Genomic DNA, 15750 nt, shown 5'->3' with positions numbered 1-15750 from the left:
TCTTATTTTTTTGTAACCTGCTGTAACCTGATTTGGTTATAAATGCTTGGCAATGGAAGTAGTAAGAGTGAGGAGTGATAAAATGAAATGGCATGAGCGGGAGCACCATGCCAAGGCTTGCCGCAGTGCTCGGGGCTTGATCCCACTTTCAGCCAGCCCCCTAAATGTGGTGCAGCATTTCCAGTTGGCTCATCATGTGGGGGCTGTTAATCAAGAATGCTGGGTAGGCAGCCACACTCCAGTATTTATGGTTTGATGTGGAATATTAATGAGCCAGTTACTTCATGTTTGTGGGACAACTGGACAAAAAGATCTACTGACCATGTTGGAAAGATAAGAAGATAGAAGTCTTCATTTAGATCTCTACTTTTAGATTTATGTGTAGCTGTTGTAAACAATTATGATTTATTTATAATAATTTCTGGTCTCTGACTGTGATAAACTCTTTGTGTCAAGTGTTTAGTCATGTGCTTAAAAAAAGCCATGTTTGTATAATCATTTTCCTTCTCCTGGTGGATGTAGTCATTTAAAACCCAGTCAAGTGAAGCATTTGTTGTTGTTTGGAGATGATGTGTCTAGCCGTAAGCTTCTGCAAAGAGCTAATTAATACCAGGAGTGGAATAAAACACTTTTTTTGCTCTCGATTTTGGGCAAAAAACAGCACATTTTCTTCATCTTCCTCCTAATGTCATATGAAACTCTGATGACTCAGGCTGAACTCAGGTCGTCCCCTCGGCATCTTCTATTAGTTCGTCCTTAGCACAGACGCTTAATGGTGACAGCAACATATTGCTAACAGAAGCGTGACATCAGCTCGACTGCCATCCTGCATTTCCTTGTTTTTCACTTTGAACCACCAACGCTCACCTCAACTCATTTACGTGTGTGTGTGTGTTTGCAGCTCAAGTGCTCTGTCTCAATGATGGCCTGACACACAACTGTTTAGCGAGTGCTCGTCTGTAACCATGGCAACTACAGCTTACCTAAACACGGCAGATGTGTGTTTTCTATGTCAGCCTGTTTAGGGGGCACATTAAAGCCTATTTCCAGGCCAGCTGAGAGGGAATTTTACAGGCTAGTAAGAGCATGCAATGGCTTAAATGAAAGGCTGGGTGTGGTTCTGTGTGTGTGTGTATGTGTATAATAGTGTGTGTGTTTTTTTTAATACATCTATCTGTCCGTGTTTAAGTAAGGGTGAACTGCTATTCCCACATCCTCACCCATGTTGTTTTTTCTTTGAAAACATAGTTTTGTAAGAAGCCTATTTGCTCTCGAAATAATGTGAAAGCATTTCACTCTGGATATCATTCTTTACCCGTTTTACATTTGTTGTGTTCATTAATAAAGGCCAGTGGAGGGTGGATCGACTGGTTTTTAACGCTACTTCTCTGTACCCAGGGAGTCGCATGTGCTACAAGTGAAATGAATGTCCTGTAATTAATTGTACCAAATCAATCCTTCTTAAATTATTAAGCAGAGATGTTGATGAAGACAGGGAGAGAATAAATCTTAACCCTTAAAGACAATAGAGACAGGGATTATGCAAAGAGGAGGCTCAGCTGCAGAAAGCCTGCAGTGTTTTGCAATTTTGATGTAGGTTTATGGATCTTGGTCAACCGCATTTGTTGATGTCTCTACAGTCAATTACTTATACAGCTCTTTTCTGTTCAAAGCACTGGTTACAAAGTGCTTTGCAGGAGGTAGAAAAGACAAAGAGGCAATAAACCAAACACAACAAATAACAAAATATAAAGTTGTAAAATCAAGAAAACAAGTTTTTAAGTTGCTTTTAAAATAATGTGCGGTATCACCACTTGAACCTTAAAAAACCTTCCATGTGATGACAAATCTCAAAATGTAAACCCATAAGTCATACATTTCTGTTGAATCTTTCTCTTTAGTTGGCTCTATAAACGCAGGGTACAAAGGTTAGAAGCTGGTTAATGTTTTTAGTACAAGATACAAACCTCAGACCTCTGACTTATGAGATCTTCTCTGAGCTGAAGAGTCTTTTTTTTTCACATTACACAAAATTAATTTCCCGCACATCTTATAATCTGTAATTTCAAACTAAAATTAGGAGTATCAGCCTCAACAATTGCAGCATGACACATTTCAGCTAAATATGACATGCTGCACAGTGGTCCTAGCTGCACACTGAGCTGTATGTTTACCTCTGACGGTGGATGTTGAGTGATAAACAGGTGCAGGCTGCCCCGTGGAAAGCCCAGAGGGCTGATGTTCATTTGCCCGGCTGGCCTCACATCTCAGCAGATTGTAAAAGATCAAACCTTGCCTTTAGGGCTATTTGATTAGCAGGGAGGACACTTCCTGATGACCTTTCAGTCTGTAAAGGTTTATCTGCTGGAGATCAGCTCTCTACTCTTCGTGCACTCAAATGAAACAGAGAAGGTGAGGCCTCGTGTTTACTTTTCTAATTCCAGGTCAGCAGCATGCTGCATGTAAGGACATGGTTGCCCCCCAGATTGGGGACACAGAAGGATCCCATCTGTCAGTTTATGCATTATTGCATTTCCCCTCCCCCCAGTCACTTTTGCATCATACAAGACCACCCTCCCTATTCATCAAAAATGTCATCACTTTACTGTTTGCTCTCACCAAAACAAACAAAACTCGCTTTGGGGGCTGAACAGGTGGCTGCAGCTCGTACCTGTGCCAAAAAAAAACTCCACCAGGTCTCCTGTAATGCGTCTTATTTCCTGTTTCCTGAGAATGTAATGCTCAAGAACCTGTAACATGGGGAGAGGGTGACAGAGCAAGTCTGAGGTTAGTGTATTCTGGGGAAAATGTGATTTCTCTTAAATGATGGGACCCTGCTGAGTGACATTTAGCTTGGTTCTAGAGGTCCATGGGTGGGTGGGTGGGTGGGGGGGGGGGGGGGGGGGGCGGCTTGGGATGTCGCAAACCTATTATTCTGGCCAAAGAAAGGTTTTCTATTAATGGAAACACAGAACTGCCCTCTGGCACTATTCATTTTGCAGTCTTTTCCCCCTAACCCCAATTTCAGTCACAAGTCGAACAGAGTCAGTGGGATTAAAGTCAGACTTGGATGAATTGTCTGCGATTGTTTAACATTGCTGGTTAAACTCTACACTGTTTTTGCTCGATGTTCACTCCCTTTATTTAAGTGATTCTGATGTAGTCATTGCATGTCTTTGCAGGCCATACATTGTTACAGGCAGGATAAGCTAGGCTACTTGGAAATGATACCATTTAGCAAGCAGATAGTGCCATATATGTTTGAGGAACTATTTTTATGAAATGAGTTTTATGCTATTTAAAATGACTTGGAATTTTTTACCTGGAGGAGAAGGAGGCTATGATGACGTTTTTTTTTCCCATCCCAAAGATTTATAGGTTAGACAGTGTCCAAAAGAATTCACTTTGAGTTCATCATGAGCTGTCAAACAACAAGTGCTGCAGATTCAGAGTTGTCTAGGATTACCGGAGACAACATGAGGAGGAAGTCCTATTGGATGACCGGGTGAAGGAATCGTCTTCTGTCTTGACCGCTGTGGTCTAGATTTGATGTCACCTGGGAGCAGCTGCAGGGGGAAAAAAAAGCTCTGAACGAAATTATAGGTGGGCCAGAAGGGCATTTTCATCAGGCGGACAAACTCACCTCCTCCTCCCTTGAGAGAGGCTTGGTGAGCAACGCCAATTGTACCACTACATGGAAAAGCTTTTTGTCTGATGAGAGTGAAAAAAGCGAAAGGGTAGAAAGAGTCAACACTTTTGTGGGGACTTGCTCTCTTCTCTCGGAGGCAATCGCGGCGCTGCAGCAGCAGAAAATGTACGAAGTGCCATTCACAAGTGATGGGAGCACTTACCCTTTACATGACTGAGAATTCAGCTTAGTGCTGCTTTGTTAACGCATTTTCCACAGTATTCAGCTCAACATGAAAGGATTCAGACAGCATTTACTGTAGATGCCCTTTTCTTGACATTCCCAGTTGACACTTGGCTTCAGATTAGGGCGTCAATGTTGTTATATGTAACGGATATTCTACCAACTCGCCTGTGGCCTTGTGGCAAAGACGAGAGGGTGTTTGCCACCTGTGGATTCCAGTGCCAGCGGGATCGTGTGTGACTTTCACCGCGCCCAGTGCAACAGAGTGAACAGCGTCACATGGCTCCCTGCCCGCCTTTAAGTCTGCCGCTATTTTCGGGTGGCAGCAGCTGCCAGGCCTGTTTTGTCAGGGCCTTCCAGAGGGAAACAATGCCATGTGAGACTGAAGTTATTTTGTTGCTTTTGTGTTCCCCAGTCAAAACAAAGTGACTAATTGACTCTTAAAAATCTGCCACTACAGTGACTTCAGTGATTAACTTTTCATCTTGCACCGTATCATCATGCCAAAATGTATATTCTTTCAACTCTTGTGTTTAGCATCATTGTGAGAATGTTAGAATAGTGAAGTTGGGATGCAGATGAAAGTAACCTGTACAAGAAATGCAATAGCTAAACTAATCTCATATATACAGTATGCATGGAGCGTCTGAAGCTGAATTCATTCAGGTCTTGTAGTTTCAATGCAAAGGATGAAGCGGTCTTGTTCACTGGTTCGCTGTCTGGAGCGTCTGGAGTCTGTCTAGATTTATAACATCATTAATATTTGCCCTCGGTGCAGCACACAGACAAATCTGAGTGTTGCTTTGACACATTTATTTGAGGTTGTCTTGACCTGTGGCCATCTGTGCCTGCAGAGTCTACAGATTGAGAGTTGCATGATGCTTAAGTCTGTGCTCGTGGGGCCAAATTCTTGCAGCAATCATACCATTAGTTTTGAACACAAGCAAGTATCAGGTGTGATAATTGCCACCACTGCGGGAAGGAGGGGGGGTGTTTCTAATTTGAAACTTCTCTTGGCCGCCACATTTTCAGCAGGATCTCATTTGGCACAAACTCTCAACGTAGTATAATTAGTTTGGTAGACTAGCATCACATTCAGACAGTCAGAGAGCAGGGAAAAACAGTGGTGAGGAGGGTTGCGATAACATTATTCCTGTCCCCAAAATCCAATTCATGAGCAGTGTTATGATAAGAACTTCACAGCCATCACGAATTTGGCCCGCCAGATTTCATTAAAAATCATTAGCTGCACAATGACCCAGCAACCGCTGCGGTATTAGAGTTCACATAGTCTTCAAAATTCATCACAACCTTTCCTTTCCTCTCACAAGCCAGGCATAAAGGAGGTGTAAATGAGGTAAGTCTTGATTTTTGCAGCTGGCACTTTACATCAAACAGGCTTTTCCTTGGCAAGTTCCGTTTTAATTAATTAACACGGCCACTTAGAGAAAATGAATATTTGGAGGTTAATAGATGTTGTTGCAAACTGCTCACATGACGGGTTATAACTTTGAGAGTTCACTTTAAGTTCAGCTCTCGCTCTGTGGGCGTAATTGCAATCAAATTGTCTCCAACTGCAGAATATGAATCCAGTCATATGCATTAATATATCAGAACCGTTCTATGCCACAGACTACTGTTGATGTTCCTGCCTCTGAGTTTACATCTCATGCATCCTACATCCCCTCAATCCTTAAAAATACATGCGGCTGCACTGTAGGTCCACCGTCCCAGATACAGAACATGATTTACATTTTAACACATGATGGGAATTTCCATTTCCATTGTTAGTGCAGGGCACAGTTTCTCTTTCTCAGTGAGAACCGCTCCTCTCTCTGAAGAACTGCCAGAGAGGTGAGTCACCACTTGTTCTCCAATCAGACTCTTTCAACAAGATTTTTTCTCGCACATCGATAGACATCAGAGAAGTTATTTTTTTTAAAAACATAAATATCTTTTTTTTTTGTCAGCTGCTTTCTCTTGTTTTCAACACTCAGATAGCTAGTGAATCACAAACTCATATTTCAGCTGAGACAGACCCAGAGAGAGGCTGGGGGAAGACACTTCCATCCCCTCCCATCCTAAGCTCTTTATGCCTCACTGTGAGAGCGACTGGGCTGCTTCCAGGATGGCTTAAATCATGGCTAAGCCACTCTGGGATTTGGGGTTCGACACTGCATGTTTTGATTGTGGGAATTTTAATATCGGAATAATGGCTCGAACTGTAGTAGAATAAGGAATAAGTTTAAGTCTCTTATTTATAACAGACTGGTTTGGTCGAGGGGGAGTAGATTTCTGGATCAATCCTGCTAAAGGAAAGGTTATTAAAAGCGTGGAGAATCCCAAATAGACCTTCAAGTCAAGTGAACAACATGACACTGAGAGATGTTCCATCTGGCCTGACCGAAAATGTTTAAGGATAGCAGCATTGTTTACGTCGTCAGTGCTCATAGATCAGATCGCTCACTATATACAGTGACCAGTGTCAAACAAACAGAAGATCAGGTTTCAAGCCGCGGGTAGTTACAGTGCAACCTATACAACATGAAACACAAACTGTGCACTTTTGTGGGGCTGCCAAGGCTTTAGGGAAGGATCCTGTTTCTAAGTGCTTTAATATCTCTGCAATATGGCTAATGGTTAGACGCCAAGCTACTGACTTAAAGCTTGAAGCATGTAATTGTTTTAACCTTTACTGATAAAACAAAAGCCTACCACTAAACACTACTATCACTATAATATTAATGAGCAACCTGCTCATTAATATTATAGCAACCAATTGTTTTTCACACTTTTAGCTTTTGTTTCCCACAGAGGCCTTCTCGGTCTTAGTAAATATGACCCAAAACTGAAAACTTCTCTTGATGCAAAATATTGTGCCCCTGATGAACTGAAAAAATGTCATGGCCTCTAAATGTCTAAAGGACATTTTCAAATAGGAAGTAGAGAATAACCCACTGGTTGAAGTAATTTGCTCAAGTTACTCAGTTAGTGGCCTTGTTTGTAAAAGTCAAATGGACTCAGGATACCTTCTTGTAACCTTTCATGGTGTTGAGATAGATATTTTGTTTTGAGACTCCAAAACGTACGCATGCCCTTATTTGTACAATAATTGGGTCGGTGTCATGAATTTTTCATCCAAACAGAAAGTGGTTGCTCACCAGAGATTTAACATTGTATAAACTGTTTAAAGGTGATCAGAGTGTCCTGCTGAAATGGTTCCATTTATCAGCCATTATACCTTCAACACTAGTCAGGCCTCCTCAGCAGAACTCTATGACTCACTGCTTTCATGGACTTACTCCACTTTTCTGTCTTTCCCTTGCTGCCACTGTCGTGTGCATAGAAATGTATTGTTAAGGATTAACAACACATGCTTTATCAGCACAGCAGTCATGTTCTTTACTCATTAGACCTGGCTGATGAGCATAGCTTTCTAAATATAATTTGGTTTTATCTAATCATGCACTCATAAACCTCTGAGCCTGTTCCTTTTTTCTTCCTACATGTTCAAAGTGAATTTTCTTTATTTTTTCCTTCATTTTTTTTGATTCCCAGTATAAACCTGCAGGAGCCCGTTACTCCACGCTGGGTTCACTGAGCAGCGCAGATTAGAGCGAGCTGTGTTGATGTTGGGTTACAGAGTGAATCAGGAAGTGTGAGTGGCTGTAGACACCCTGCAGGCTCTTCTCCAGGCAAACCTCAATTCTCAGGAGTATCCTACTTCTTGCTGACAACAACAGCCATTTTCCTCTGTGGCGTTCACTGCACCAGGAAAGGAATTATGTTTTTTACATGGACAAAGAAAAATATATGACTGATTTTATTCCAGATTTCTCACAATTGCAGTCTTGATGAATACGTGGCACATCCAGAGAAGGTATTATTTATACTAAATCATAAATCAATGTGCATCAAGCTGCCACATACTGTAATTTGGACAGCAGCTGTTGGGAAAGTTCACCGGTTATTTTTGACCTGCTGTTTTCAACACCACAGACTGTTTGCTAGAACGGTGTTAATAATTATAATGTCATCGACACTGACTCTGACGATGTGCGTTAAAGAATATAATAACAAGTAACATACTTTTAAAAATAAAAATAAGTATTACTTAACTTTGTTGCTCAACCTTGTAATATTAGCTTGGCTTAAATTTATTCAAAATTCCTGTAAAAGAAATGACTTTAATTACACCTTAAAGTACATCAGCACCATAGAGTACATCAGTGTTTTTTTTTTTTTTTTTTTACTCAAACTAACACCATATATCAAGCAAAAAAAAAACAAAACAAAACAAAAAAAACAAAAAAAAAAACACAAAAAAAAAAACACACAACCCAGGAAGTTAATTTGTGTAGTTTGACCTGCTAATGTGGCCTGTTTATCAGTTCCGTCACACAGCTCATATAGGCAAAATAAGGTTCTTTTATTAGTGCAATTTTCATCAAAATTTGTTCTCCTTCTTTAAGTCATGACTGACAGATCTGAACACACAAACATGTTGCACATATTTTTAGATTCAGCTGTTTTTGTAGTGTGTGGTAATGTGATGGAGTCAAGTGAACAATGTTTTTTTTTTTTTTTACTTAACATCACCTGAGTAGCTGTGGTGTGTTTTCATCTGTGCCAAGGGGGACGGTAAATCAGGGCTCCTATAGGTTGTTTTTGACTGCACTGACAAACATCCCTTCTTGTTTTATAGGTGTAAGGTCCTGCGAGGATTGTTGTAACACCAAGGAGAGCGTGTGTAAATAGTCTAGCCTGTTTTATACTGGGGCCCTACTGTGAAACAGCCTTCCATTAAATATCAAGTTGACAAGGACTTAATAGGTGTCTCGGGTGCAAGATGACATGTTCCTAGAGTTGTTGTTGGTTTGTAGCATTTCGATATGGGTAATTATTTCTGGGTTAGTGCCTGGTAACGGTAGGAAATGAAAATGCATAATTTGAAGGTCTTGTGAAATACATGTAGGTGGAGCTGGAAGCTAAGTGACAACCTCCAGGTCATGCAGTGTTGCAGTGGGTAATTCTGTTCATGAAGAGGAAAAGAGGAAGGCTGTTTGGCCACTGTCTCTCATTCAGATTCCTCCATTTTGGACTCTCTGGTCTCTCCGTTCCCTCAAAGGGTGAGATGGTTTGCAATTAGTCTACAACTCAGAATTTCCTGTGAGAGGCCACCAAAGATCCAAGAGTTGTTTTATTTATAATTGAATTATGTTTTTATAATTGAATTATGTTTCATCTTGGTTTCAAACATCTAGCATGGTAACCTTTGGATTGAATGTGTTTTGTAGATTTATGAATAAATCCAATCAAAATATTGCTGTGATATGGCTGTGGGCCAAAGGCTTTTATTAGTAAAGGTCTCTTAAATGTCAGATGAGACATTCATTTCCAATTTTAGGTAAGAAAGACACATTAAACTCATGTTAAATGAACGTACAAGTTATGTGCTATGTATACATACATTTTCACTGCTGTAGTAGTCTAGTAGCTGTGCTAAATTCCAGTGTTGGTTCCCTGTAGAGGCAAATGCAACCACATTTGGGAATTATGACGTTACCACCGAATAGCAGATCTGTCCCCCTGGAAATGCTGTAATGCTGATAGTGATCCCTAATGATGTGGAAGCAGCTGCATGCAGCTCCACGGGAAGCCGGCAAGACAAAGGAATAATCTGCTTTTATTGACAAGACGAGAGAGAAATCCCTTAAACCCACCGGCTATACTCTTGAGTGTGAAAGTCACAGACACAAAAGAAAAGCTTCTGATGAAGGACTACTTAGGATACTATACTGCTTGCACATTGTCTGTACTCATCCAGGGAAATGTTCTGAATGATCCAGTCATTGTGGCGGCTGAATATTACATTCAGCTGCTCCAGACACCCACCGGGTCTGTACTATTCTATTCATACTGTATGTTGTCCTCTAGTATCTCCCCGGTTTCAATGTAAGCAATGTAAACTTCAATGCTGAATTAATTAGATTAATGTCTATATGGGATTCCAAACTGTGAGCACGCCCTCGCAGGCGGGGTGTGAAAGGAAAGCTGTGGAACAAAGACAGCGCATGAGGTGAGAGAGACTGGTGCTTGTCAGTGTTATAAAACCCATGGGAAGTTAGTTATTGTAGTTTCGTCTGTTGATCTGGGGCCGCTCATCAACATAGGCAGTAACTGGAACTGCTGCAGTTGGTGTGACACACGGCCCATGGAAGCTAATAAAAATCCTTTAAAACCTTTAGGCCTTGATTGCCGCGTTTTGTGTCAGCAACTTATTCCTTCTTGGAGTCATAACTCAGTCTGAGCACAGACGTGAACATTCATTGTGACTTGGACTTTATTAGGTTGTAACTGTTTCTGATGTCCATTGTGAATAAATATTCATAAATTCTCTTGGAAATTAAAAAAAAAAAGACGCTCCTTTAGAACTATAGAACTTGCCCAGGAATCATTATGTTTTTAAGTTTTCTTCAGTATCAGATAATCCAGTAGTGATAGCTTTCTTTATTTCCATGGGTACAGTGCAAACAGAGACTGCTAATAGCTAATTTATCATACTTTTAATGGTGACAAAATGTAAACAAATAGGCTCAAGATGCTAAGTAACTGAATCCATAGCACCATTATACTTATTGTTTACTGTTCCCCAAAAACGTTATGCGAACTGTAATTCCAAAAATTAGATCATGATTATTCCTCAACAATAGTAACACGTCAATTTAATGCATTATCAGATGCCTAAACGCTACAAAGAGGTTTGTAATGATAATCACGTGGGAGGATTTTATAACTCTGGAAAGTTATCACAGTGATAATGATTTTATCTTCTCAGCTGCCAGGTAAACAGCCCATATACAGCTTTCTTGGTACAAAGTAATCTACTCAGAAATTTGCACTTGCACATATTTGATTCACAAACATAATTAAAGGAAGTAATATTTTCTCTGGCATATGCCCCCCTCTTTTTCTTTTATCCCTTCCTCTTGTGTTTTTTAGAGAATAAAATTACACCAGGCTGAAAGGCAGAGTCTAACTGTCAGGGTCTGTTTCAGATGACTCAAGATACCTTCACTGCACACCAGTACTGTGGTGAGAAGATTTTCCAGTAGGTGTTACATTACTCTCTAAGTGATGTTAGATTAGTTTGGTTTAATGTGAGAGAGAACCATCCACTGGAGTTTGTGGTTTCTTTGTGGTTTGTTCCTGGAGGGAAAGCTGATCTACAGTATAATCTCCAGTTTGATTTGTTTATTCTTATTGTTCATTTATCTGTAAATCATAAAAACCTGGAAAAAAAAGAGTTTTTTCATAAAATGGTACTCGATACTTAAAACGAAATTTAAGAAAAGGAAACATTAACCTAATGTCTTCATGTTTTAGGCTTAGTTCCATGTTTCAGCACAGTCATTCAGTTGTTCTGCTGCTGCTGATCAGTCAAATGTCCTTGATAAACCAGTCCGGAGGGTGGAGAAATAACTCTGGCAGGGTCACTGATCCGGCAGCTAGCAGGTTGACACGTTGAACCCAATCGGCTCCGTGTCCTTCAGTTTTGCCTCAGCCGTGAATCACTAGATTGTCAAAGCAGCTTGGGCATGATCAGAATGACACAGGATGAGCTAATTTCTAACACCACACACGTCTGGGGATTGTGTAATATTTATCATCCTTCTGCTGCTGCTGTCGTCAGTGACTGCAGCCCATTATGCAATCTGATTGTTATCTTGTCTGATGATGAGTAATGTCACATTTTCTGCCAAGCTGAGATTTAGGTTTTCAATTAGATCTGATGCGTACATATATCTCAATACAGCACTCTACACGAAGCTTCCACTGTCTGCAGAAAACAGCTGCCTGCTGCAGCTAAAAACAGGGTTGATGAGAGGTGAATGCAAACCAAAGCCGTAAAGTTGTGTGCCATAAAACCAAAGGCTCTATGCTGATACACAACCCAATAACCTAACTGTTTAACCTAGTAATACAAGAATAATAATTCTGATCCTTGGCTCACATCTAGCAATGTAAGTGTAATTTTCATATATGCAAATATTGATTAGTGCAGCTTTAAACTCCATTGATGTTTTGCGTGAAACTTTATGATTTTGTTTATGTCATGGGCATTTCTCTCTGTGAGAAGCTTTAAAGAAGTAACTCTTAAAATCTGGGATTTTTTTAATGAAAATCTGTAAAAAAAAAAAAAAAAAAAAAAAAAAAAAAGAAAGAAAATGAATTATATGTATTGGTGAATATAGCACAACACAGTGATTATGGGAAAAAAAAAAGTGATTATCAGAATTAAGTCCTGTGCCATTAATGGTTAAGTAGTGATGCTTTTAAGATCCTTTTGAGATATTTTGGTTTTGACCTTTAAACTGTGAATGTGTGTTTGTCCTTCCTGCCTGTGACCTTGTCAAAAACATCAGAGTGGCACAGAACACAGAAAAGCACCTTTCCACTGATTTAAGCCGTTCAATCATAATTTCTGGTTCAGGCAGATGAGGCTGTAGACTGTTTATAAAACACATGCTGGGAAGGTTATATTAAGATCATGCTTGAGGAGGGTGCCAGGCTTCAGGAGCACCATCCAAGACCCCATTAGCATGCATGTTGTGTTTTTGCCTGTCACCACAAGCATGGGGCACATGCAGACACAGGCAGTGAATACAGGTTGGAGCTGAACAGGGACACAGCTGTCTCTTAAAGGCTCAGTTTGTCATTTTTTAACCACAGAATTTACAGGTAGATCCTATATTTCCATGTATAATTGAACATTTTTGCATGTATAATTGAAAAGTTGACTTATTGATGAAAAGTTTTTTTTTTTTTTTTAGCAGGTTATAAGTATGCATGGGGCTTTTTTTGTGTGTGTTTACGGATAGGACTGAGCTTGACTTTATCAGCATCAGAAATAATTTATAACTTGGATTTAGCTGTCCTCGAGTGTCTGTCATATATTAAAAGATCTGTCAGTCAGTTTGCGAGTGATAACAGGTCTCTAGTCTTGTGTTTTTAATTTTTGATGGTGGGCGACCCTGATGTTTACATTTGGAGCAGAGATTTTGCCTTTAAGATATTATTCTTTTTATGTCTGTCACAGACAGATAAATAATCCTCTTTGAGTATATCTTTGTTGATACCACTTTATTGGCTTTAGTTCCTTTTTTACTTCGTTCATTGCTTTCATCTTAAATTCTTCATCCACTTCCTTCCTTTTTCACTGTTTCACTTCCTATTTTAGTTTATTTAGTTCCCTTTTTACTTCCTTCTTTACTTCCGTTTGCCATCTAAAAACTTCTGAGAGAAATGGTTACTCTTTGCCAGCACTTTATTATAATAGATTATTTGATCCATTGATTACTGTAGCTTTAAGATTGCGCTGCCGTAGTTCAAAATAGCCACAAGGCTGATACACAAAACACCATTAAATAATTGTTTTCCCTAATCAGCAAAGACTAGTAATTCTGATTGACAATCATCGACTCACATTGAGCAGTATAATCAGGATTATTATTTTAGCCATAATTGTGTAGACCCATGTGTGCCAAATGCTCTGTGTGGACTGAGGACCATCAAAAGGTCATAATGAGGTCAATGGGTATCATCATCTATCATTTTGCAACCAGTGTTTCTGTCCTAAACTGTGAAACAAAAATAGCAGCATCTTGAGATCGTGGGGCTGACGTTGCATCCAAGATGCCCTGTCACATGTCTTGTCAGCAGAAAAGGACTTGGAGTTCAGCAGTAACGACACTGTACATGTCTCAAATGTTCATTCAGTGTCTGTGTGTTTTTCAGGGCTGCAGTCCATCACCTTTACGGCTGTTGTTGTAAACATGCTAATATGCTGTTATCACCCTGGGCGAAGGATAAACTGTGCAATAGCCCTGTAAACAAAGTGTAGTTAGTGAGGACAGCAATGATGACCAAGGTGTCTCCTACAATTCAAGGTCCATAACACAAACATTTACAGCTGCTCTAAATCTAATAGAGGCACACCAACATCAAATCTAAATACATGTAATTCAATTATTTTGTGGTAATGTTAATTTATAGGGTCATTTGTAGCTTTTGTTTCACAGCCAATCTAAAGAATAACAAAAAAATACAAAGAATTAATGATTACTCTGATTATGATTACTCTTTAAAAAAAAAAACAAAAAACAAAAACCTGTTCTCAAGTTCTGAAGAAACAAAATCTCAAGAGGAAAAATGGATATTCACTTGTGTTGCAATTCATATCACAGATCACAATCTGTAATTGCTCTATTCAGCTTAAGGATGGCACATTTTTTCTCTACTGTGTAGTTCTATATTTTTTCCTCTGTCATAATGTGCAAGGTGTCTTATTAATCAGTGTAGCATCTGAAGAGGGCAGACAGATGGGCTGGCTGGAATTCACCAGGATAGTCCTTAAGTCGTTTTATTTTGGAAAGCCGCACTGTGTGTTCCTGGGGAATCCGCTGAGGGTTAGAGAAAGACCAGGTCAGGGACTTATGCTCTTGTGAACTTTTGAGTTGCACACGCTTAAAGTGAGAGATGCCTGAATTGGATGTGACACACAGGAAAATGGATCTCAGACTGGACACGTTTACCTTAACAAAGACGATCAGTTGACTGCACTCACAAATCTCTGGCATCCCACTGTTGAGAGCTTTGATCCCACGGTGACCGCAGGCTTTAAGGGAATATGGAACAAACTGACCCCTGGTTCTTTTGAATCCTGTTTTAGATACTGTAGCAGCTCACAGAGTAGCACAGCCCCCCACTGCAGAAAACATATTTCTACCATAACTGAATCTCAATGAACCCTGATTCTTTTTTTTTACTGAAACACTATAGTACTATTAGCTTAACTTCGTATTTTTAACACACTAGTGATGATATTTGCTAAACTAAAATTCTACTATTGATTGTCTTTATTTTTTTCCTTTTACCAGTATTGCATTTTTTAAAATTCTCAGCAGCATCTTTAGTTCTGTATTTTTGTGTTAGAAACATCCTTTGTTCCCATTTTGTTACTATCTAGTTTGCTGCTATATGTCAATTAGTCTCTTTCCCCAACTACAAAAAAAAATGTTTATCTGAAATATCAGTGAGGGTGAACTCGCTCCCGACAGTAGAAGGTATTTTTCTGCCCAGGCAAAGTTCCTGTTTCTTTCTCTGGTTATTCACACTCAACAACGATGAGTCACACTCTAGGAAGAGTAGAGGAGCATGAGTGGGTTCTCTGATGTTTACAGGTTGACTTCTGAATGTTCGAGACCTGCTAGTGCTCTCTGCAGAGCCATGATATACTGCACATCCTAGACAGGATCATTGGTGACATTATGATCTCTTGTCAAAGTGGACCTAGAAGAAGTTTAATTGGGTTTTTTTTTTATATATATACACATATGAGTCAGTTTTAGCTCACTGTTTTCAACATTTCTCAGCTGGAGTTGGAATTTTCTGTGAAATGTCAAGTTTGAGGTCAGGCTTGAAATGTAACCTGGACTTGTTTCAGATTACTTGAGACTTGACTCTTCTTCTTTCAAATGGGACTAGAGATTTTAGAAAATATGTGACATTTTCTTTTATTGCGATGTGATTTCCCTCCTACCTTGTAATTGGCGTCAACTTTAAGTGAAAAGTGTGTTGGTAAAAATAAATGCAAATTGGTCTTGGAGTATGTCTTGGCAGATCTTTCGGTCATCATCACCCCATCCACCCCACATCCCACCCCACCGTGGGTGTGAGCCATCTGCCGGCAAATGACTGAAGGTGGCTGAAGATACAGATGTGATGCATCATTATCCTGTGACTGAGATGAATGATGAGCACTGGCCCTGTATGCTGTCACCTCGTTGACAGACCCAGTCATGAGTGCCCCCTCTTTG

General features: G+C 39.8%; 1 protein-coding gene across 7 annotated transcripts in view; it reads left to right on the top strand.

Annotated features, from left to right (window-relative positions):
- The window catches only part of LOC121201435 (calcium-activated potassium channel subunit alpha-1-like), a 105145-nt gene that overhangs the window by 10578 nt on the left and 78817 nt on the right, over window positions 1–15750 (top strand). The window lies entirely within an intron of this gene.

Source organism: Toxotes jaculatrix, chromosome 21 (assembly GCF_017976425.1).
Source record: "Toxotes jaculatrix isolate fToxJac2 chromosome 21, fToxJac2.pri, whole genome shotgun sequence".
NCBI lineage: Eukaryota > Metazoa > Chordata > Actinopteri > Toxotidae > Toxotes > Toxotes jaculatrix.
The sequence above is the reverse complement of the archived record's forward strand: the minus strand, read 5'-3'. Positions and strand labels throughout refer to the sequence as shown.